The following is a 7,679-nucleotide window of genomic DNA, read 5'->3' on the forward strand; positions in this document are numbered from 1 at the left end:
TATCCCGGTCCTCACCAAGCCTTTCAAGGTCCCACCTACTGCCCCCTCACTGCCCGGTACACACACTGGCACACCACTGACCAAGCCTCCCAGGTTGGGCTTCCCAGTTTAATTCATCCTTTTCCTCTAACCAAGTCAAAAGGCGGGTGCGCATCTCCTGGGCTGTCGGCCCAGGCGGGACACTCCCCCACTCTCCCTGCTGGATCACTAACAGGAGCTGAGAGCCCGCGGGGCGCACTCCACACCCCGGCGCCACCGCCCCAACCCTGGAGCCTCCACCCCTGCCGGTGGCCAGGGTGCAGCGCCCACCTGTGCCACGGCCAGCGAAGAGCCACTCCCTGCGCGGCTCCCAGGGCCAGGCCCGCTGGTGCCTGCGCTCACCACTCTCCCCTCTCCGGACTCCCACGAGCTCCCACCTCCCCCTCCAACCCCCCAAGGGGCTCCCTGCGTCCAGGCTCCCTACTTTCTTCACTTCTTTCATTCGTTCTCTTATCTCCATTTCCCTCAGACACTCACGCACTCCCGCTCTAGCCTCTTACCCCTCTTTGCCTTCTCCCCTCCTCCTTGGGCTTCTCTCCTCTCTCCGATGTCCCCTCTCCGTCCCCTCGTCTCCACTGGCCTTTCCCTCTCCCGGTTTCTGCGCTTCCCCTGCCTTCTCTCCAGCGCGCCCCAGGCTTTCCAGTCCCACGGCGCTGGACGCCTCCCTTGGAACTTCGGACTCAGGGTTCCCACCACCCCCGCCACGGCCCCCAGACCCAGCGCAGCTTTTGCCTTCCTCCTCTGTTGAAGGAGACTCTCTGGGGACTCCCAGGTCCACAGCCCCCCATCCAGGGAACCGTGCTGGTCCGGCCCAGGCAGCCCAGCTGTCAGGGACAGCGGGTCTATTTTAGGTCCAGCACCCAATGTCCCCGCCCTGAGGACGTGGGCCCGCAACTTGGGTAGCACTTTCCTATCCAGATCCCAAGCTGACTCGAGCTAGGCTGGTGGCGCGGCCAGGGCTGTGGAAGGCGGTCGCGGGACACCTAACTGGAAATCCAAGTGCCTAGGGAATCTGGGACTGGGGGCAGGGGTAGCTGAGTAGCGCTCCCGGGAATGGGCTACCTTGGCACAGCCACCTCTCTTGCAAAGAGAGGTGACTGGCGCGCCATTCAGTCCCCTTAACCCCGTATGCCCTGGTTTCCTTAATTTCTAGTCAACCCGGTCATTAGCCTGCAATAACCCACCCAAAGCGCGATCCTTTGTAAAACCACAAGAAGAATTAGGGTCAATCAACAAATAAATTACAAAAAGCTGCAATACCTAACCTAAGCCCCAGACGGTTGAGAGACCAGACTGCACACGTGTGTGTGTCCCTGTGCGCACACGCACACAGGAGCGCACAAACACCAGTCCGGGCTGGGATCCAGCCACAAGTTTGCACACTGACAAGTCTCTAAGCCTAGCAGAAAATAGAAAAGTTTCACTCACCTGTGCCGCCTTCTACCTCTGCGACTGGAATCCAGGGAAAGTATCGGAAAAGGGTGGATTGAGAGACCCTCCTTTCTTTTCTTTCCGCCTTTCCGCAGAGTGGAAATTTCCATCATGTGATAGGGGGCAGCATCCTCAGTGTCGCGTTTCCTGCGGACCCTCCCTTCCAGCCCAGCCACCAATCGTTGGGCGGCAACCTGAGATGTAAACAAAAGCATCCTCCCAGGTGGGCTGAGTTGTCCAGCTGTCCCGCCAGAGCCAAGCCTGGGAGCCGCCAGCCCCTGATCCCTCTTTTCTGGGTCCCCGACAACAGAGAGGATCTTGGTGTGAGTTGGGGTTTTCGTTGTTGTTTGGTTGGTTATTGGTTCTATAATTAAGTCTCTTCATGTCAATGTGGCCTTTATTGGATCTGCCCTATATGCGGGAATAGGTGTTGATCTTCACTTCCAAGTCAGTAAAAAAGTCTTTCTGGTAGGTGATTCTAAACTGCCACCAGGTTTAGGGTTATCAAACACGAACTTGACATAAAGGAGGAAAAAAAAAATTGAGGAAGGGGTACAAATGAAAAACATAGTTAAAGTCACTTTGTGATCAGTGAAGTTGGGGATAACTTGGTAGCATTTAACCATGAGTGGGGATCTTTGGCAATTTTTTTTCTGAGACTTCAATTTAAACATAATTCCCAGTACATATGGAGAAAGAATTAGGATACAATAAATAGCACTGTAATTTTTACTCTGTTTATTAAAAGCTTTAACCTACCACTTTAAGGAAACCTGTTTATATTAAAACTATTTTCTGATTTAAGCAAAATTCTTGTTTCAAAAAGGCCTGTGTAACAAATATGTTCACAACCCTCTGTTTATTTTAATACTCATTTGTCATTCTTTGGGGAAAATATATTCTCCAATGGAGAACTGATGCCACAGTTCAGGAAACTCACTAGGCAACAGAAATTGCTTTCTGAACTCTGGCTTGTCCAGTATCACTGTATTCAGAAGGGTAAGTCTCACTGTTTGATCATTCCATGAAAGCCTAGAACCGTCTTCTCTTACTTAGAGTTCCCATTGACTAAAACACCAGCATCACCTTAGCACATCAAAAAATAGAATGATAAGAATTACCCAGATAATGTATAATGATCAAGAACACTCAAGAAACAACATTAATATACACATATGCATATGTACATATATACACATCAAACTGTACTAAAACCTCCAACAATGCAAATTCAACAGAAGGATGATGCAATAAATACCTTCCCTGGGGTTTCCATTTTGGAGCCTAAATATAAATAAAATCAGTATTTAGAGAGTACTTGTTTGGGGGCATCTGTGTGGCTCAGTCAGTTGAGTGGCTGGCCCTTGGTTTCAGCTCAGGTCCTGGGATGAGCCCCACATAGGGCTCCAGGCTCAAAGGGGAGTCTCCTTGAAGATTCTCTCTCTCCCTCTCTCTCTGCCCCTCCCTCTGCTTGTACACCTGTGCTTTCACAATCTCTCTCTCTATAAAATACATAAATCCTTAAAAACATAAAAAATAAAAAATATCTGTTTTATGAAAGCAGATCACTCCCTCCTGACTAATTACTGTACACCTCCGTAGTTTGTCATAACGAGAAGTTTCCATTCCGAGAAATTAGAATACATCAGAATGACTTTTAAGTCCCTTTAAACTTGCTGAAACTAGATTATTTTTTATGCTTACACTTCCCATCGATTCTTATTTAATGAACATAAGTATATTTTACAAAGCTACTGAAGTGTCAAAATTAGTCGGATTGAGAGACGATTAGTGAGAGATCAAGACAGACGTGTATTCCTCTCTGCCTAACCTAACATTTATTAAAGACAAAACTCAGGTTTCTAAAATGAAAAGCTATTCCAGGAAAAACCAAATGAAGATGACGTCATGCAATTCAAGACAGATACTAGTTAACTAACTGTGCACCTGCTCAACTCTTTAATGAACTGTTCAATCAATTCTTGGCATCTATATCCTAGTACAGAAAAGATTAAAAAACAGTGTTTCATTGCCTAATTTGCTGGAGCCCGGTGGGTTAGTCATCTATATAAACTGTTGCTATCAGGTGTGTGTTGAGGTAAAATGAGATGCATTCATCTGTGAATCAGTGAAGTGGCGGACAAAGTTCAAGTGTATCATCTTTTGCAGCTACTGTCCACTAGAGTTAAAGAAGAGCTCAAAGCCACGTCTCCAGTCTCCATGGTATGAGGCAACTGATAGCCCTTTATCTTCCCTGCTACAACCCAAACCTGAGCTGCTGACAGCTCCGTTGAATCTACCCAATCTTCAAAGATCTGCTTAAACCAGTCTTTGAAATGATGAGAAGAAGCCCTAACCAGCAACATGAATACATCTGCAGGACCACAGTGTAAAACACATTTGATTTACCATCAGATCATTCACTGGCTCCGGAGGTGTTAGCTTAAGTTTGAATCTCAGAGCTACCACTCTCGAGCTATGCGACCTTGGCCCAATCACTAAGTTCTTTGTGACTCATTTTCTCCTTCTGGAAAATGGAGCGCATTTCTTGATATATTGTTTTCCTGACTGAAGTTATTTTCAGATGGTACTAAAAACTCACCTAGTGATGGAGGGAAATGAAATGTTTGCAATTGAGAAAAAAGTTTACAGAGCAGATAGCATTTACTACCATCTTGACAAAGTTGGCTTGATTGAAGCTGTCTGTTCTAAAATTGTATTAACACATTAGCACATATATTAACACAAAATTATATGAGCACATCAAAGCTCTCTGTTCTAAAAGCACATTAACCTAGGAATGGTTATTAGTTTTGTCATGAATACTTTTCTTTTTAAGAAAAGTCTAGGGGTGCCTGGGTGGCTCAGTGTGTTAAAGCCTCTGCCTTCCGCTCAGGTCATGATCCCAGCGTCCTGGATCGAGCCCCGCATCGGGCTCTCTGCTCTGCAGAGATCCTGCTTCCTCCTCTCTCTGCCTGCCTCCCTGCCTGCTTGTGATCTCTCTCCCTGTCAAATAAATAAAATCTTTAAAAAAAAAAAAAGTCTATATGGAAAAATATTCCCCCCAAATAGTCTTTTGAACCAAAGCTAATACTTGAAAACAGAGTTCTGTGTTCCAGGAAGTTTGGAAAACATTGTGTCAAAAGTTCTTATGGGATTCCTCAGAGGTTTTAATCAATCTCCCTAAGGAGCATGAAGTATTTCTCCACGACTGTGAGCCCATTTTGGAGGAACATCTCCCAGGGGTGATGATCCAGAGTATACCCTTTACCAGATTTTAGCATAAATGAATGTCTGATGAAGGAATTAGAACAGAATTATTATTTAAGGCCGCATGACAGCGCTATCAAATTCCTTGGTTTACGGACTATTGTTGAGAAGTTTGATGGCAGTGATTTTAGCAGACTTCGTATAAATATTTTTCTTTGATAGTAGACTTTTAACAAGGATTATTTTTCCAACTAATAGTTATTAAAATTGGTTAAAATGGCTTTAGGCTATAAAATACCTGAACATGTATTATGGCACCGGATACTAAAATAAGCTAGCTGTAATATTATTATTCTCCCTATTTAATGAGAAAGGAAACAAAGGTTCAGGGAGGTTAGGTGGTTTGTCCAAAGACACAGAACTAATAATTGGCAGACTGGAGCACGAACCATTGGCTTCAAGTTCAGTATCTCCCACAGCTCACCTTCCTTTTCTTGTGAGCATTTTCTCTTTTAAGACTGATAACTGTTTTCCTGCCTATAATGTAGCCAACACTGAATAGCCTGCTTAGCCATAAAATTATGTTTTTTAAAATAATTACTATCAAAGCAATTATCTATCATAATTGCATGAATTCTAATGTCAGTATAATGACTTTATTTTCTATGAATTTGAGCTGGATTTATGTGAGAAACTGAGTAATACCAGGAATTGTATTTGGTTGAATTTTAGTGTTATGTTCTCTAAATGGGCTACAATTTCTTACTGGTACTAGGAAAAAGATAGCTGCATAGATCACTCACCATCTCAGTTTCACACATGACGAAACAACTAGCAAATGGTTCTCAAAACAAAATATCAGAATAGATCTAGGCTCTCAGGAGACTCAAGTCTCATTTCCAATATTGGGATACAGGGGCTAAACTCTGGGGTCCCCTCCAGGGGGTGAAAAGGTAGCGCAGAGCCCACATGTCGCACATGGATAGCTCAGAGAGGAAAATGTGCCCTGTGTGGTCAGCATTCAACACCAGCCCCAAGGACGTTAGCTCCCGTCTCTCTGGTCTGGAAATGGCATTACATGCAGTCACCTGAACAGTCATAGTCAACAAACACAACACCTTCCTTTTCCAACTCGACACACGTGGCACGAATCAACTACAGCCATCTATACAAACCATCTTCTAAACTGCTCACTTCCCCCTGGCTCCCCAACACCATGGTCTTCCATGCCTTCATGCCTTTGAGTGTATTCTGTCCACTTTCTGGAAGCCCTTGCCACTGACTCTGCCTGTCAACTTCACCTTTTGCTCATCTTTCTAGTCCCAGCTCACATATCACCACTTAAGTGAATGAAACCCTTCCCGACTCCAGTTATCTTTTTTCTTGGTAGGCTGGGGACGTGGGGTGGAGGTGGAGAGCTCAATGAAGGCTGGAAAAAGAGAACCAGCATGTTTTGGACACGGAATTTAGTACTTAACAAGCACCCTGGGAGATGGATGTTTTTACCCTTGCTTTTCAGATGAGAAAACAGGGACCGAGTTCCGTGGCTTGCAAGAGGTGGGATTTGAATTAGGACTCAGGTAGACGGGATTCCAAAGCTCTCCTCATTCCGTCCCATGATTAAACTGGGCTCCAGAAATAGATCATAATACATTGTTTGGCCCCCTTTAAACTCTGGGTCCCTCGACAGCCAGTCTCTGTTATTCTGATCTGTGTTCCCAGCATTTGCTGTAGCATCTGACCCTAGGAGCTCAGTACCCATAGCCGATGAGTGAGTGAGTGAATGAAGAAAGCTCTATGATTTGCATACTGTAACAAACACTTTCTATTCCTGAGTTATTAAATGAAATGACCTGTGATTTATCCCTAAGGATAATCTGTATCTTTTCTCTATTTTTTTGTAAGTCACGAGGCACCACAATTAGGTGTCCAGCTCTAGTTTTGGTGCCCAGAGAGACAGTGATGAAATCTGCCAGGCCACCAGCTACTCTGACGTGCTTTGCACAACTGGTGTTTGAACAGGGACTGACATTGATTTGACATCGACAGGTAACACAATAGCGTGGCAGCTTTCGGAAAATGATATCAAGGTAGTCTAAAAGCAAATTTTACCCCGTGTGACATTCCTCCGAGAGTTAAAAACTAATTCATGTCAGTCTTAACTTCATATTTTCTTTATCAGGAAAAATCAAATGAAAAGACTTATCAGCCCAAACCAGACATGTTTAGGGAGAATTACCACATTGAATACATCTATAGGTACAAATATACGTACAAAAATTTATGTACGAACTCCAAATGTATAGAAGACAGAAAATGAGAAGAGAAACACTTGGTTTCGGATTTCTAGAACCAGATGCCCTACATTTGAATTCCAGCTCTGAATTCACTTACCAGCTAATAACTACTTAGTAGTTACACAGTAATTAGGCAAATGATTGACCTCTCTATCCTTCAGTTTCCTCATCCGTTATTTGGGGATAATAGTTGTACCTATTCACAGAGTTGGGTTTTTTGTTTTGATTGATTGATTGATTTGTCAGAGAGAAACACAGTAAGAGTGGGAACATAAACAGAGGGAGTGAGAGAGGATGAAGCAGGCTCCCTGGTGAGCAGGGAGCCTGATGCAGGGCTCGATCCCAGGACTCTGGGATCATGACCTGACCTGAAGGCAGACACTTAATGACTGAGCCACCTAGGTGCCCCTCACAGAGTTGTTTTAAAAACTTTAATTAAGTCACTTGCACCATATACCCTTTTCAAATAGAAAATGTTGGGATGCCTGGGTGGCTCAGTTGTGTAGGTGGCTGCCTTTGGCTCAGATCATGATCCCAATGTCTTGGGATCGAGTCCCACATCGGGCTCCTTTCCCAGTGGGGAGCCTGCTTCTCCCTCTGCCTGCTGCTCCCCCTGCTTGTGCTCTCTCTCTGACCAATAAATAAATCTTTAAACACACACACACACACACACACACACACACACACACACACACACACACA

At 44.8% G+C, this 7,679-nt stretch overlaps 1 protein-coding gene across 1 annotated transcript in view; it reads right to left on the reverse strand.

Moving 5' to 3' along the window:
- The window catches only part of LOC111157881 (solute carrier family 38 member 4), a 61,757-nt gene extending 60,155 nt beyond the window's left edge, over positions 1 to 1,602 (reverse strand). The window contains exon 1 of the mRNA XM_022519588.1: positions 1,468 to 1,602. The gene's annotated coding sequence lies outside the window, so the exon portion shown is untranslated. The remainder of the gene's footprint in view (positions 1 to 1,467) is intronic.
- Positions 1,603 to 7,679: the final 6,077 nt, after the last annotated feature.

Source organism: Enhydra lutris, unplaced genomic scaffold (assembly GCF_002288905.1).
Source record: "Enhydra lutris kenyoni isolate GAN:26980312 unplaced genomic scaffold, ASM228890v2 scaffoldscaffold56, whole genome shotgun sequence".
NCBI lineage: Eukaryota > Metazoa > Chordata > Mammalia > Carnivora > Mustelidae > Enhydra > Enhydra lutris.